Source organism: Sturnira hondurensis, unplaced genomic scaffold (assembly GCF_014824575.4).
Source record: "Sturnira hondurensis isolate 20B ecotype Veracruz unplaced genomic scaffold, ASM1482457v3 Scaffold0006413, whole genome shotgun sequence".
NCBI classification, from domain to species: domain Eukaryota; kingdom Metazoa; phylum Chordata; class Mammalia; order Chiroptera; family Phyllostomidae; genus Sturnira; species Sturnira hondurensis.
Window position 1 is genome coordinate 44,494,429 of NW_028079044.1, and position 14,671 is coordinate 44,509,099.

The window sequence follows — 14,671 nt, forward strand, 5'->3', positions numbered from 1 at the left end:
TCAGCCGGGGAGGGAGAGAAGCGGGACTAGGTGAAGGCGGCTGCTACGAAGCGGCAGCTGACCCTCCAGGCATTTCTGGAGATGGGATGGCCCTTCGGAGCTGCTCTGAATGAAGGAGGGCCAAGTCTTGAACCCACACACATTGTCCCACGAAAAGGGGTATGACTTTGAGCAAAACCAGTGGAGGGTAGTGCCTGGAGGGGGTGGGGAACTCAGCTGTGAGCTGTCAGAACCCCACATGTCCAGCAGTGGCAGCAATGAGTTTCTCAGTCCCGAGGAGGCATCTGAGTGGAGCACTCCAGCACCCAGCACAGTGATGGGACAATGACTTAAACTCTGGACGTGTGCCCCATTACGACTACATCATGACTGTTCCACCTGTCATTCAGTGGCTATAATCAGTTTCATTTGGCTGAAGAAGATATAGGGTCTCAGAGTTAAGTCAACCACTGGAATTACTTGCCAAGAGGTTGCAGGGGTCGTAGTACAACATCAAAGCCCACGCATGTTCCCTAGGATCACGTGTCTGACAGCAAATCAGAAGTCACTCGGCAGCTTGCTACACTATTCAACACTCGACAGCTTGTTAAAACTCATAAGAAGGGCATTGAAAGGAAGTGTGTGAGAGAGATGTTTTAGAACAAACACATTTTTGCTGTTTCCTCAGCATAGGTAGTATCACTCCTGACTTCACAGGAGTGGCAGAAGACCATTACAACCCATTCCATAGCAAGAGAATTCCGAGTCGGGTCTTCTTGTTTATAAACATAACTCCATTCAATCAAACCTAACATACACCTTTTGGGCTTCTCTCACTAACTCCATACTATTTCAGTAGTTATTGACTACACACCCATGACATGCCCACTAGAAATATGGAGGTGAATGGAGCTTATAGACTGTGACAGGGTTGTGTTCAATCTGGATTCCAAGATTGTATGCAGATTTTCCAGACACGGTGGCCTAGGGAACAAAAACAGCCAGGGAATGGTCTCTAAACACTCAGCCTATCCCACCATCTCCAAACTGGGATGAATGCAACAAAGGGAAAGGAGGATGGGAAGGCTTTAGGGAAAGCAATGACACACTTGCTCCAGTCTCTGAAATGTCCTACAACCCAAGAAGTTGTGCTAATGTGTGCCAGTGACCATGTCTTCCAGAGAATCCCTGCAGGATTAACTGGCTTAACCATCACTGTACGCACTTACAAGGTGCCAGCATCTCAGCCACGTGAGCTCATGGAGGCCCAGTAGCCACCGCGAGGCTTCACTCCACAGCAGGGATGGTCCAGGTAACCACCCTTTTCCTCTCACTCACCCTGCCTGCTGGGAAAGGCAGGGTTTCACTCTAACCATTTCTCTTTCTTAATATGTCTCTTACCGGCTTGGAGCTCCTCAGGATCTGTGTGACTCCAACAGGCACAGACAGGGCCTCTCTCCACTAACTGTGAGAGCAGAGTCTGGAAGGTCGCTTTGTTTGCAAGCAGAATGAAGTGGGCTTGGGTCACGGTCCCATCACTTGCTGGCAACTGGTAGGCTAGTGAAGTAGTCTGGGCTCTGGTGATTCCATCATCTGCAAAATGGGTTGGGAGGGAGTCATAACTGTGTCACACTGTGCGGATCAAACAGGAGAAAGCTATAGCTCCAAATGAAATGTCACTTATTGCACATATATCAAAAGCTGTGTGTGGTATTTGGAAACATGATTATTTTCATAATTGACACTGCAATTGCCTTTGCGTAGTTGAAGAAATGGAGAATTATAGAGCTAGTTTAACTTGCTAGGGGTTACCCAGCTATTATGCCTATGCAAAGTCCAAATATCCAGTTGCACATAGACTAGAGACTGCCTTGGCCGCAGTGGTTTCCCATGGCCCTTCGTTCAATGATCGTGATGCACTCAGGTGCCTGGTCTGCCAGGCACTGGCCCCTGCTCCAGTCTCAGGGCACCCCACCTGCTCTCCTGAAAGCTTGGCACACCTGGCAGCCTCAGTGTCTGCTCACTCTTGCCTTTACAAGTACTGCTTCTTCTGCCTAGCAGTCTCCCTTTGTCACTCTTTTGTCACCTAACTAAAGCCTTTTCACCCTTAGGCTCCAGCCTAAGCCTCTGTAGACCCCAAGAAAGAAGATACATACTGAGAAGGGTTCCTGGTGGCTACCAGGGCTCAAATTTTTAAAAACAGAGCCTAGTTGCCATTTCTACACAGGGGCCTCTCAAGCAAATCGCACTTCAGGGAGAAGCCTACGTTGAACTACCTGACTCTGTACTGAACTGCATGTCTGTACTGTGTTCTTGCCATCAGAGCTAGCAGTTCCTAGAATCCCATTTCAACCAATAGGACTGAGTTCCTATCTAATTGGAGCTGCACAGATATATCCCTATCAACGTCTTCACTGACCAATCAGAGCAGCTTCATTCTGACAATCAGGACAGTGCATTTTGGATCAATCGAACAGTGAGGATTTGGAGTCTTCATTTGCATGAGGATGGAACAATTGGGTACCAGGGAAAGAGACTTCTGCCTGTATATGTCAGGTCCCCATTGCGAGTGCACTTCCCTTTCCACTGAGATTGAAGACTGCATATTCCTGGCTGAGCTGAAAACCAAAGATGCCTCACCAGAGCTGAGCAGGGCAGACCAGTGCAGGCCAGAAGAGACTGGCACAGAGCAGTAGCAGGCTGGAGCAGGGCAGACCAGACTGGCAGGGAGCAGAGCAAAGCAGATCAGAGAGGAGGAGCAGAGCAGGACTACCTAACCAGAGAGGGACCTGGCCCCTAGCACTGCAAGGCCCCAGGGCTGCCTCACAGCCATGCTGTGCTGTGTTTCACAGCCGTGCTGTATCACAACTGAGCTGTTTGGCACTGAATAAAGTGTCCTTCTTCACCCCAAATTAGTGATTTTTGTTGAAGTTGAATTGGTCTCAAAGAGCATTGGTTGACACCTCTCTCAGCACACGCGACCCTGATGCTACGGGCCCAGCTCTGCTTCCTGTGAATAATCACTGATAGAGAGAGGCCTTTCCACCTTTTCTTCAGGGCGTCTCACTCACTTTGCTGCTCTACATTCTCTAATGGGTCCGTAGATTAATATTTGTTTTCCCTTTTTGACGGTAGGCTTCATAAGTGCAGGCACAGTATAGCATGGCTGGCATGGCCTTACAAGGTTAGATCTCAGTCTGATTCCCCACGTATTAGCTCTGTGAATTTGAGTTACGTAACCTGTCTTTGGGTTAGCTTTGTCATCTGGAATACAGGGTTAAGAACAGTAGTTGTGTTGCAGAGTTGTTGTGAGGACCAAATCATTTAATACGTATTTTATGAAGTGTTTAGAACAGATCCCACCATATAAGTCCTTGCTATTATTTTATTTGTTTAGAAGATAGATCAGGTTATGCCTTTTCAGGGCCCAGCCCCCAAAATGACTTCCTTCCTAAATCACCTACTAATCCTCTAATCGTTCTAGCTTCTTCAGCCTCATTTTGACTCTAGTTGCTAAATTCTGATCACTTCCTGAGCCTACTTGGATTATGACAATATTGACCTGTTTGACCCTCTGTGATTTCAATTACAAGAGACATTTTCTTTCAATTTCAAAACTCAGATTTCAATTTCATTCTGATTTCCAGTGAAATTTCTCCACTGGTGGGAAATAGTTCTATAGTTTTAATTATACTTGAGTTCTGTCCCAAGAAAACCTGGTTCAACAGATCCAGTCAGCTCTAAGGAACAGTGCTGGGGGGGGGGGGCAAGAAAGCTTGAGAAAGGTGGCTTCTGTTGACGTGAGTAAACCCAGCTGCGCTCCACTGTCCTGAGTGGAGCTGCACATCCCAGTGTTAGTGTTCATGCCCATAAATGCTCCCCTTCTCACCTCTCAAGGACTGCTTGGCGAGCAAGCTGAAGTGAAAAGCTCAGTTTCTTGACCTCGGCACTATTGGCATTTTGGACTAGACAATTCTTTGTGGTAGAGAAAAGTCTTACGCACTGTAGGATGTTTAGTGGCGTCTTTGGCCTCCCCCCCCGTATCCCAACTCATTTGTGACGAGCAAAAATGTCTCAAGCACATTATTGAAAATCCTCTGGGGGATAAAGTTGTCCTCACTTGAGAACTACTATTTTAGCTCAATATTTTATTTTATATAGTAGATAGAACAAACACCCTTTTATTCTTCCTTCTTTCCCCCTCAAACATACCTGTATCTCATATATTTACTATTTTAATTAAAGCTTAGACTCATTTTCAAGTGTATTTTAAAATACATTTAATTTAGATATTAATTTGGGGAAAATGGCATTTAAAATATTAATGATCTGTTACAGGTATATTTCCATTTATACCAGCTTTTTTTTTACACCCTAAATTACTATGTAGTCCTGCAATTGGTTATGTTTAGTATTAAAAATATTTTAATTTGTCCTCTTGTTTAATCCATATATTGCCAGTGGGGTAGGTGTATAATTATGATTTACACTTCATAACGAGACTCAGAAGTTGGATGGAGGAAGACGGAACCCAGGCTGCCTACTTGGATGACCCTGGGGAATTTTGTTACTCCTCCTGCTTCACTTGCAAGACTAGAGTCAGAAACCAAGGCAGGAAGATATGAAAACCAGTGTGAGCCATTTCCCAAAAGCAGCGCTGACAGCAAAAGCTTCCAGGAGAGGAGAGATTCTCCCCGTGGTTTAGTGTCCTATCTCCCATAAATCCGGAAATTCCATAAATTTTCTTCAACTGATTTCCAGCTCAATCTTGCAACTCAAGAGCTCTCTGCAGTTCTAATCTATCCGAAGATTGCCCTTTTATTGGCGATGCTTGGGTGAGGCTCTGAGGCACTGGTATCTCATTCATGCCAACAGGGCTCTGAAACTTTATTTAAAGAGCCGCAGTGTGTAAAAACAGGTGAATTATGTACCCATGAACCAAAGTCCACTATAACTGTAAGATTTTTGACTTTTTCCCACCTTTTTCTCTCTCTGCCTGGAGTTTAGGAATGGAGGAATAACTTAGAACATAAAAGTCACTGTGCTGTCAGCTCTTTCTGAGAACTACTGTTTGAGCCCAGTGGTACATCTTTTGCATGGTCACCTATGCATGATCATGAAGAAAAAAATAAGTCTCTTTTTCTTCTGTCTCAGGATGTGTCTAGAAGGAGCTTAATTTACTAAAGAAGGATGTGGAAGACTAGGAGGTGTCAGCAACAGCAATGGCCTCTTGCCTAGTGAGTCAGGGCCAGCTTAGGTGGGACAGGTTAGCTGGAGAGGAAAATAGGTGGTCCAGAGCAGATAAATGACCGTATTGTGCCTTAGAGCATGGAGCAGACTGTAGGGGAGGTCAGAGGAGTGGAATATGTAGGATATTAACTCAGCACAAGTTAACAAGGGTGTGCCAAGAGAAAATAAATGTCCCATGAGTTAGCAGAATCACAGAAAACTGTTCCCAAATAACCAGCCTCCAGATTCTGAGCTAAGTCCAAGAGCGGAGAGGGAAAGGACCAGGCAGGACCAAGAAAAACACAGCAGAGCCTTACTGAGAGTTTTATAGGAACTACATGATTCAAACGAAAAGCTGGCCCAAGGAACATGTCAGAGACTCAATTATCTGGAGGGAATAATAAGATCCCATGAAATCATGAGCAAATATTTCTTTATTCTACATCTTTATATGTTAGGTAGGCCCGCTTTTATCACACACAGGTGAGAGTTTGTCCATTAAATGAGCAAATGCTTTCTGGACACCTACAATAAGAAAGACTTTATTTAAAAAGACGAATGCAATAGGGAGAATGCTTTAATTTCAGAAAAGTGCACCATTAAAAAGAACAAAATAGCTTTCTTTCACAGCAGGAAGTTTGTGGGGAGCAAGGCAAGTGGGTGGGGCAAGGAGGTGGCATCACTGGGGTGCTTAAACAAAAAATATTTTTCTTTGTGGTTAGTGAATTCATTTCTCAGAATTAGCTCTTAAAGGTGGGGGAGGGTGATGTGTTGCCCCTTAGTGGCTTACAGGTTCTTGAAACTTGAGGGAAAACCAAATTTTAGGGGCTTTGGGGAAGAAAGGAGCATGGTTAGAGGTGGTCAAGCCAATTTTCAATGGATGAAGTGATTGTGTGCGATTGTGGCCATGGGGGAGTGTTTATGTATGATGTTAAATGGGCGTTCAGAGATGGGCTCCTTGAGAAGGTGACAAGTTAGCAGAGCCAAAGTAAGCTAGAAAGTAAGGACCTGAGAACCATGAAGGAGCGAAAGATGCTGGTCCTGGGAGAAACCATTCCTGGCAGCAGGGAAGGCTAGTAGTACAAGAGATTACTGCCATGTTTGAAAAGTAGCGTGACAGAGTGTATTTTTCAGGTAGCTCCCCAAATCTCTCCCATCCCACACGATCTTTTGTAGTGCAGTCTTGCCACACACCCATGGACCGGTGGGGTTTATTTCTTCATGTCTTCAAATTCTGCCAGGCTCTGTGACTGCTTAAATCAGTAGAATTTGACTCAAGTGTCACTGTGGCCATTCCAGGTGTGGTCCTTACCTGGCCCAGAAACTTCTACTTCCTGCCTCCTCTAACACGTACTCTTATGACGTTGACTCTCAGAACACTGTCTGCCCTGGCTGCCACGTTGTGAGAAGCCCAGTGCACATGGAAGGGCCATCTGGTGGTGTCCTGGTCCACAGCCTCAGCTAAGGCCCAGCATCGGCTGTCAGTCATGACAGTGGGCCATCTTGGATGCCCAGCCCACTGAGCCTTCAGATAACTCCAGACCCAGCTGACCTTGGACTTCAACCACACAAGAAACCTTAAGTAAGATCTCTCAGCTGATGTCAGTCAACATACAGTGGAGAACAAACTCTTGTTTTAAGCCACTTAATTTGGGGGTAGATTGTTAAGGCACAATACATGGCTGAAATAAATCACAAGGAGGGCATTGTAACTGGAGGGGAGTGAGCAAGAGGGAAATTGGTAAAAGATAAAGTCAGAGAGAAACACGGGCAGTCCAAATGGATAATTCCTAATTCATACCAACTTTGGGTTTTACTCTGAGTGACATGGAGGGCCCCTGTAGGGTTTTGAAAGAGAGATGACTGGCTCTGACTTACATTCTCAAAGGATGTCTCAGGCTGTTTGTTGTGTAGAAAGTCAGTTGCAGGCGCTGTTGTAACAATCCAGGTGAGCAATGGCGATGGCTCTGGCCCAGCTGGCAGAGGGCTGGGAGGGGAGAGGTTGTTGGCATCTGTATAGGTCGAGGAAAGAAGTGTTACCTGATGGATTGAGAACAAGATAGTTAAGAATGCCTGACACTGGAAGGATGATGTTTCTATTCTTAGCTGAGATGAGGCACCCCGTTGGAGGAGCCAGCTCAAGGAGGAAGATTGAGAGCTCAGGCTGGCATGTATTGAATTTGAAACATTTATTGGACACCCTGGTGGAAGTATCAGGTAGGCAATAGGACATTACAGGTTTGGAGTTAGTGAAGGTGTCAGAGTTGGAGATGTATATATGGGAGCTATCAGCGCATCAGCAATGGGTTTTCTTTAAAAGCCATGAAGTAATGTGATCACCTAAGGGAATAAATGTTAGAGAAGAAAGGCACCAGGGAGTAGTCCCTGAAGCATTTGAAGGTAAAGAGGCTGGGAGGAGACAAAGACAGTGAAGTAGACTGAGAAGGAATCGTCAGTGACGTGGGAGGCAGACCAGGAGAATGAGTTCCTAGAAGTCCAGTGAAAGACGTGTTTCGGGTAGGAAGGAGCTACCAGCTGGGTCAAACACTGCCGACAGGTCAAATGAGAAAAAACTAACGTTGTCTGTCAACTGTAATGGAAAAATGAAAAGAATTACTAAAAAAGAAGAGAACAAAGAATTGACCTCTGAATGTAGCAGTGTGGTCGTAGCCAAATCATGTCATTCTTTCTGTCTCTCCCATACACAACCCAGTATTTACTGAGTGTTTACTGCATGTCAAGTACTTCCTGTGCCTTGGGGACACTGAGCATAAATATTTAGTTTATACTTATGAACTAAATAAAATGATAAATAAAGTGTTCCTTTAAGGAGTTTGTTACCATTCAATTGATTAAACGGTATTCACTGCATAATTACTATGTATAAAACATTATGCTAAATATTATGAGGGATGTAAATATTGTATCTAACACATGTTTCATCTAATTAGAAATGTTAGAAACACACAGACTATTAAATGGTGGTGAAAGTGAAGCCTGAAGAATTGTCACATGACATATAAGGTTTCAGCAAATGGCAGACATGTACTGTAAAGACTAAATTCTGTATGACAAAGGGATAGGTGGCCTAAGTTGGAAAAATCTGGAAAAGCTTCATGAAAGGCACAAAAATAGAAAAATACAGGGTGGGGAGCATGTGGCACAGGCATGGGAGGTGAATACATGGGCAACTTTGGAGGGATCAAAACATGGATATAGAAGTAAGTGCAAGCCCTGGCTGGTGTGGCTCAGCGGACTGAGCGCGGGCCTGCAAACTTAAGGATCGTGGTTCGATTCCCAGTCAGGGCACATGCCTGGGTTGCAGGCCAGTTCCCAGAGCAGGGGATGCATAAGACGCAACCATACATTGGTATGTCTTCTCCCTCTCTCCTTCCCTTTCCCTCTAAAGATAAATAAATAAAATCTTTAAAAAACATTTTTAAAAAAGTAAGTGCAATAACATGGATGAACCTGGAAGACATGATCTGCAGTGAAATAAAGCAGATGCACACACACACACAAAAGTCTTATATGAGAAATGCAAATGAGAAACTTATATGAGAAATCTAAAATAATCTTCAACTTATATGAGAAACCTAAAGTAAGCTAAACTCATAGAAGCAGAAAGGGGAACCCCCTTGGTGGTTCCCAGGGCTGGGAGGCAAGGGCCAAAGGGAATTATTATTCAAGGGGCATAAAATTTCCATTCTGCAGATAAAGTTCTAGCCATCAGTTGGACGTCATGCCTTCAGTGGAAATTACTGCACCGTACACTTCAGAATCTGTTAAAAAGAGTCTCATGGGAACTATTGTTACTATAATAAAAAATAAAAGCCCAATAATTATAAATTTTAACAAGGAAGTGGAGATATGTCAAAAATGGATGAGACTGGATTTTGATCCTGTTCTGGGCTCTGACAGGCAGATGAAGAAGTTTGGGACCATTGAATGGCTCATCAATTTCTATTTTAGGGTAATCAATCTGGTAATCTGGTGGGGGAAACTAGAATGGAGTGAGGTTGGGAAGGATAGGACTCAGGAATAAAATCGCTGGAATGAATTACTACTCAGAAAAGTACAGATAGAAAGTCTTTTCAACCTCATGGATACTTCCCCTCTTCACTGATATGTGTGTTCGTGTACATTTAGGGTGGTGTGTGTATGTGTGTGTGTGTGTGTGATAGATCTATTTCTCAATGCATTCATTCATAAATCCTTGTTTTTTCTTCTGTCAGGAACAGAGTTCACTCACTTCACATTGTAGCTATCACTGGTGCTTAGGACTTTAATTGCAATGCTGGGGGTTGCCTTATATCATACAACAAAAAGCTTAATTTGTTTTAGGATTCTTTTTTCTCTTGGTTTCTACTTTTACCATCATATCATCCACAAACATTGATATTTCAGCATTTTTTATTCTGACTCTTACACTGCCTTTTTAAATTTACAAAAATCTGGACATGGTGCCTGGCCCATAGTATCCCTCCAAAAATCATAGTTTGCTCTTATCTTCCTTTACCCCTTTTTCGGTGTCTGGAGAAGGCCAGCACATGTGTCACATGTGGGGATTTTAATTTTTAAGTCACTGTTAACCTATTATATTCCAAGTCTCTTGATCTTAGCTTGTAACTTAAAGATGTTTTTTTTTCCTTTACATTCTCATCTATTCAAAAACATTTACCAAAACCTGAACATAACCCACCCACCATCTCTACGAAGGTCTCGATCCACTTGTAGAGACAGACACTGATATAAATCAATGTGGACACAACAAAATGCTAATAGATATCATACAGGTATAAGGAGATCACTAGATTTCTCATTTCTCATTTTAAGTTTTGTTCATTGTTGTACTTTTTAATTTTTGATAATTTGGTTAGATTCAAATATATAAATTTAAAATGTTTTTCAAAGCATTATTATGTATTGCTAGTATCAGATATCACTTCAATGGCATCATTCCATTGTTTTATTCATGACTTCAGGTTGTCATCTTCCTTCTGCCTTTGAAATATGTATTTAATACATATTTGAGGGTAAGCTTATTGTGTTGGTATTCTCTTTGTAATAGCAATAGCACAAATTACTACATTTTGGCTAGTTAATTACTCTTCCGGCACCATTTCCAGTGCTCGAATACATGTATTCATTTGTTCTGTTAAACATGTCTTTGTAGGCTATAATTTGTTATATCTCATTTTGAAATTCAGAAAAGGTTCTTTTCAATGGAAATCACCAGGATACGCACAATGCCCTGTCTCTTCTCAGAAAATGTGCCATAAAAGTTAACAGATCTGAGAAAGCATTGAATACCTTTTGTACACAGAACACACTTTGGATTCTCTCTTTCATCCTATAAATCCAGTTTTGCTCTTCCTAGAGTTTTCTTTTCATGGATCCCTACGTGCAATAGATGTTGTGTAACTTTTTCTTCTCTCGTTAAACTCATTTGAGCTCATCTAATTTTTATTTCACTTTAAAATATTAACACAGGTTATAGGATTCTTTCTACTTACCTTTTAATTTTTATTTTTATTGGCATTTTTTAATGGGCAGATTACTTCTCCTCTTGGAGAAACAAAACAAGAATCTGGGCAGCCTCTGGCCTCAACCTCTTTAGCAGATGATGTCAATTTAAACAAAACTAGCTACAAGTGTCCTTAGACCGAGCCACAGGTCCTGACAGACAGGCTGAGCTACGAATCCTTGGAACATGTGGCTTAGTCAATGACCAAACTCTCTTCAGGTTTTCTTTCCAGCATCTGGAGGACCCATCATGGAACTCAACATTCCTGTCTACCCTACAGCTCACAGGCAGGGGGCACGTCAGAGAATTCTAGAGAAAGAACTGCCTGGCAGCAAGAGGGACTGAATTCTGACAAAAGCCTCTTGTTGAAAGGTTTGGAGGTAAGAAAAGAAAAGGCTTTATTTGCTACTAGTAAGAGGGTCAGTCTAAGAGCGAGATGGCCCCGACATCTGGCAATCAGCAGAGATTTTGTACATTATAGGTCCCAGGGGTCCCGAGGCTCATCATGAGACCAGCAGAGCAACAAACAGGCAGATGTTCTCTAAGGTCAATTACCTTTTGTCTATTTTCTGAGAAGCGAATTCGAAAGTTAGCCCTTATCTCTTCTCAGAAAACGTGCCGTGAAAGTAAACAAAAATCTGAGAAATCACCTTCTGTACATTTCGTGGTTTGCAGCTAAGGAAGATGAAAGGGTGGTGCAACCTTTGGGGCTTGCAGCCCTCCGAGGGCCTCCAGTATCGCCCCCCCCCCCCCCCCCCCGTCCCCATGAATGCCTGCNCCCCCCCCCCCCCGCCCCGTCCCCATGAATGCCTGCGCTGTCCCGCATGGATGCCAATCCACAGTCACATAAGGACCACCAAAACGAGGGGGGATGGATGCAAATCAGAGACACCACAGTCAGTTCCCCGAAGCCAAGATGGGTCCTCGAAGTTTTCACTGCCGGTTAGCCTAGAATTTACAGGGAGAAGGTATCTTGTGGTGTCTGTGAGGGATTGAATGAAATCCAGCACTGTGTTTTGAAGAACTATGTGAAGAGGCAAACAAGGTTAATAATAACCTTAGAACGCTTGGTACAAATGGGCAAAGCACTGGCCTAAAACGGACTGTGGAATCTCTAAGGTTTTTACTTACAGTTCTAGGTTGCGGCTGCCAAGCAGGACGGCCGTCTTCCCCTTCCCTCAGCTCACTTCTGATGTCTCTCCCGGGCAGCGTGGGCAATTATAATTCCTGGAAAGGCAAAAATGATGGCTGAATTAAACCTGTGGATTTGTATACCACCGAGAGGGAAGAATCCACAGCATCCTCCTTAACCAAATATAATTTTATTACTTGCTTCTCAAACCACCTATAGAAAAGGGACAGTTTCATTTTCTTAAATTTCTAATCCAGAATAGTCGGCTGCTTTTATAAAATCTAATAAAAAATGAATTACTAGAAAAAGTACAGAAAGACAGAAAATGAAACTCTGACCTTTATTATTAGATGAAACAGACATGCAATTTCCTCGTCAGACTCTTATAAAAGTTTCTAAAAACTTGTTATCAGTTTTTCACAGCCATTCTCTCATAGGTGGATAACAAGAAGTTCACTGACCTGCTTCTGTTTGAGGACAGATCAGAAGTAGCACTTTTTCAGATTTAAACAGTCTGGGGGAATATGGTGACTAATCTTCTTAAAAGCATACTTACTGAAATTTCTCTATCATCTATTATCTATCTTTACCTTATATATTATTTTTCCATTATTTCAAACTGTGTGCTTGTATCAGACTGCATTACACAATATTGTATTTGATTGGATTGTATTCCATTCCATGAATCCCAAAACACTTGCTGAAAACAATGACTCTGGCAGTTCATTTTATGTTTCCTGATTGCTCGTTGTTAAGTAAATGATAAAAGTCACATTAAAGAGCGAATCTGTTTATATTTTAGGCTTGGTCTCCTTTAGTTCTTCATATAAATCTCTGGGAGTCAGGTTTTGATTGTCAGAAGTTGCTTTATTCTTTGGTGACACCGTACGACTTTCACAACGAAATGCCTAATTGACCACTTTTCTTCAGATACTTTACTGCTTCCTTTTACAAAAATCATAGTGTTTGCTTTTAAAAATTAATGTTTCACTTAGTTTTATTCTTGATACTTTAATTATTCTTGGACCTTTAAATTACTTCTATTTTTCAAATGTGAGGGACTGTTGCAGTCATTTTTTAATCCTTACCTGTCATGTGTTTTCTATGTCCCACTAGCCAGCATGAGCATATTGAGGGCCCAGGCTCAGCACCATTGTTTTGCTCACCTTACTTAGATTTGTGTTGCTTTCTATCCCAACCCTTGACTTCTCCAAGTCTAAGAGGCAACACCTGCAGTCATTCACATTTGTGTGTCTTTAACATTGTTGCACTCACTGCCCTCAGACATGGGCGAGATCAGGTCCTTGGATTTGCAGGGAAGAAAAAAGAATCTTTTCTTTTACCCCTTTCAGGTTTCAGCTAGAGCTCTGTAGCAAAGACAGATTAATAAGGGAAAAACACACAGGTGTTTGTTAACATGCACATCTCATACATACCCAGGAGAAAGCCAGGGACAAGAGGCTCAAAGGTTTGGTTAGAGCTTGCGGGACAAGGGAACCATCCATTTTTAGAGAAATGACAGCACAAAGGAAACAACTTTGGGTCTCCAGGGGCAACAAATTGTGTGAAGGTGAATATACTATAAATATTAGAAGGGGCAGAAAACTGTGTTGGGGGCTTTTAGCTGGTGTATTGCATTAGGAATATGCAGGCTGTGATCTGCTTAATGAGGGGCCGCAAATCACAGATTCTGGTCAGGGGGGAGCCCACTCAGCACCTGGACTCTCTCACTTTAGGGAAGTGAAAGGGTCATTTTGATTGAAGGCACAGTTTCAAGACATTCAAACAGAGGAAGTAGAGTCACAAGATTCATTACTCACAGTTTCCAGAAGCAGGCTGGGAGCGGGCACAATGAGCTGTCCTCTGTCCTAGGTCACAAGCCAGCAGGAGGCAGAGCAGGATAGCAAGCACCTGTCACCAACTCTATGGTTATTTTAAAAGGTGCCCTGAAAGAAGCGAAGTAGAGAACTCGGGGTGGAAATCCTCAATTCAGGCCCTTATCTAAAGGTCCAAACTCAGGGTGAGCGGCTATCACACTGTAAAACACCTAGGCAGCAACTCACAAAAGCTGTTTTCTCATCACCAAAGCTCATGGTAGATGAAGGCCAGTTAGGAAGGTTTGCCATGTGCATTTCCCTGGTGCCACCTTTAGGCAGGTAAAGGTCTAAGGCTACCTGTGATGATTCACTTTTGTCCTTCCCAGCAGAGAAAGGAGAGGAGAGGGGACACCTTAGTTATTTTATATCCTGCTTTTAGGCAAATAGGGGGAGGACAGAGAACATTTTTTTGACAGCTCTTTCTTAATTGCCGCAGTTCAAAGTAATCCTTTTGCCAAAGTGGCATATTTTGGAGAAATTACTCTTCCCGTTTAAGGTTGTAAAAGTTGAAAATTAGAGGAAGACTTTAAAGTGGCTCCTCAGTGATAAATTAATATAAACATATAAGTGAGATTTAATATTTGAAATTTCCAGAGTGTAGTAAAATGATTTTATTTCACAAACATAAATGCAGATCACAGAATAAAAGCAAGAGTTAAGGAGTCCACGGAAAGAGGACATAAAGGTATATATAAAAATCCATTATGAAACTAGACCTAGATTGAAGAAAATTCAATTGCTTTCTTTACAGCATAGCAATTAAGAGCATGGAGTCTGGATCCAGACTACCTAGTTTCAGATCCACCTGACATCATGCATATATAATTGTGATTAGGGCCAGTGTGAAATTCCTTAAGTGTGAAATAAATGAGGATAAAAGTGAAACCTTCCTTTTGGTATTGTGAAGATTAAATGAGTCAATACATT

The 14,671-nt window shown here is 42.6% G+C and overlaps 1 long non-coding RNA gene across 1 annotated transcript in view; it reads right to left on the reverse strand.

Annotated features, from left to right (window-relative positions):
* Window positions 1–14,671, reverse strand: part of LOC118988673 (uncharacterized) — a 126,711-nt gene that overhangs the window by 94,179 nt on the left and 17,861 nt on the right. The window contains exon 2 of the long non-coding RNA XR_005066828.1: window positions 1,381–1,572. This is a non-coding gene — a long non-coding RNA (uncharacterized LOC118988673). The remainder of the gene's footprint in view (window positions 1–1,380; window positions 1,573–14,671) is intronic.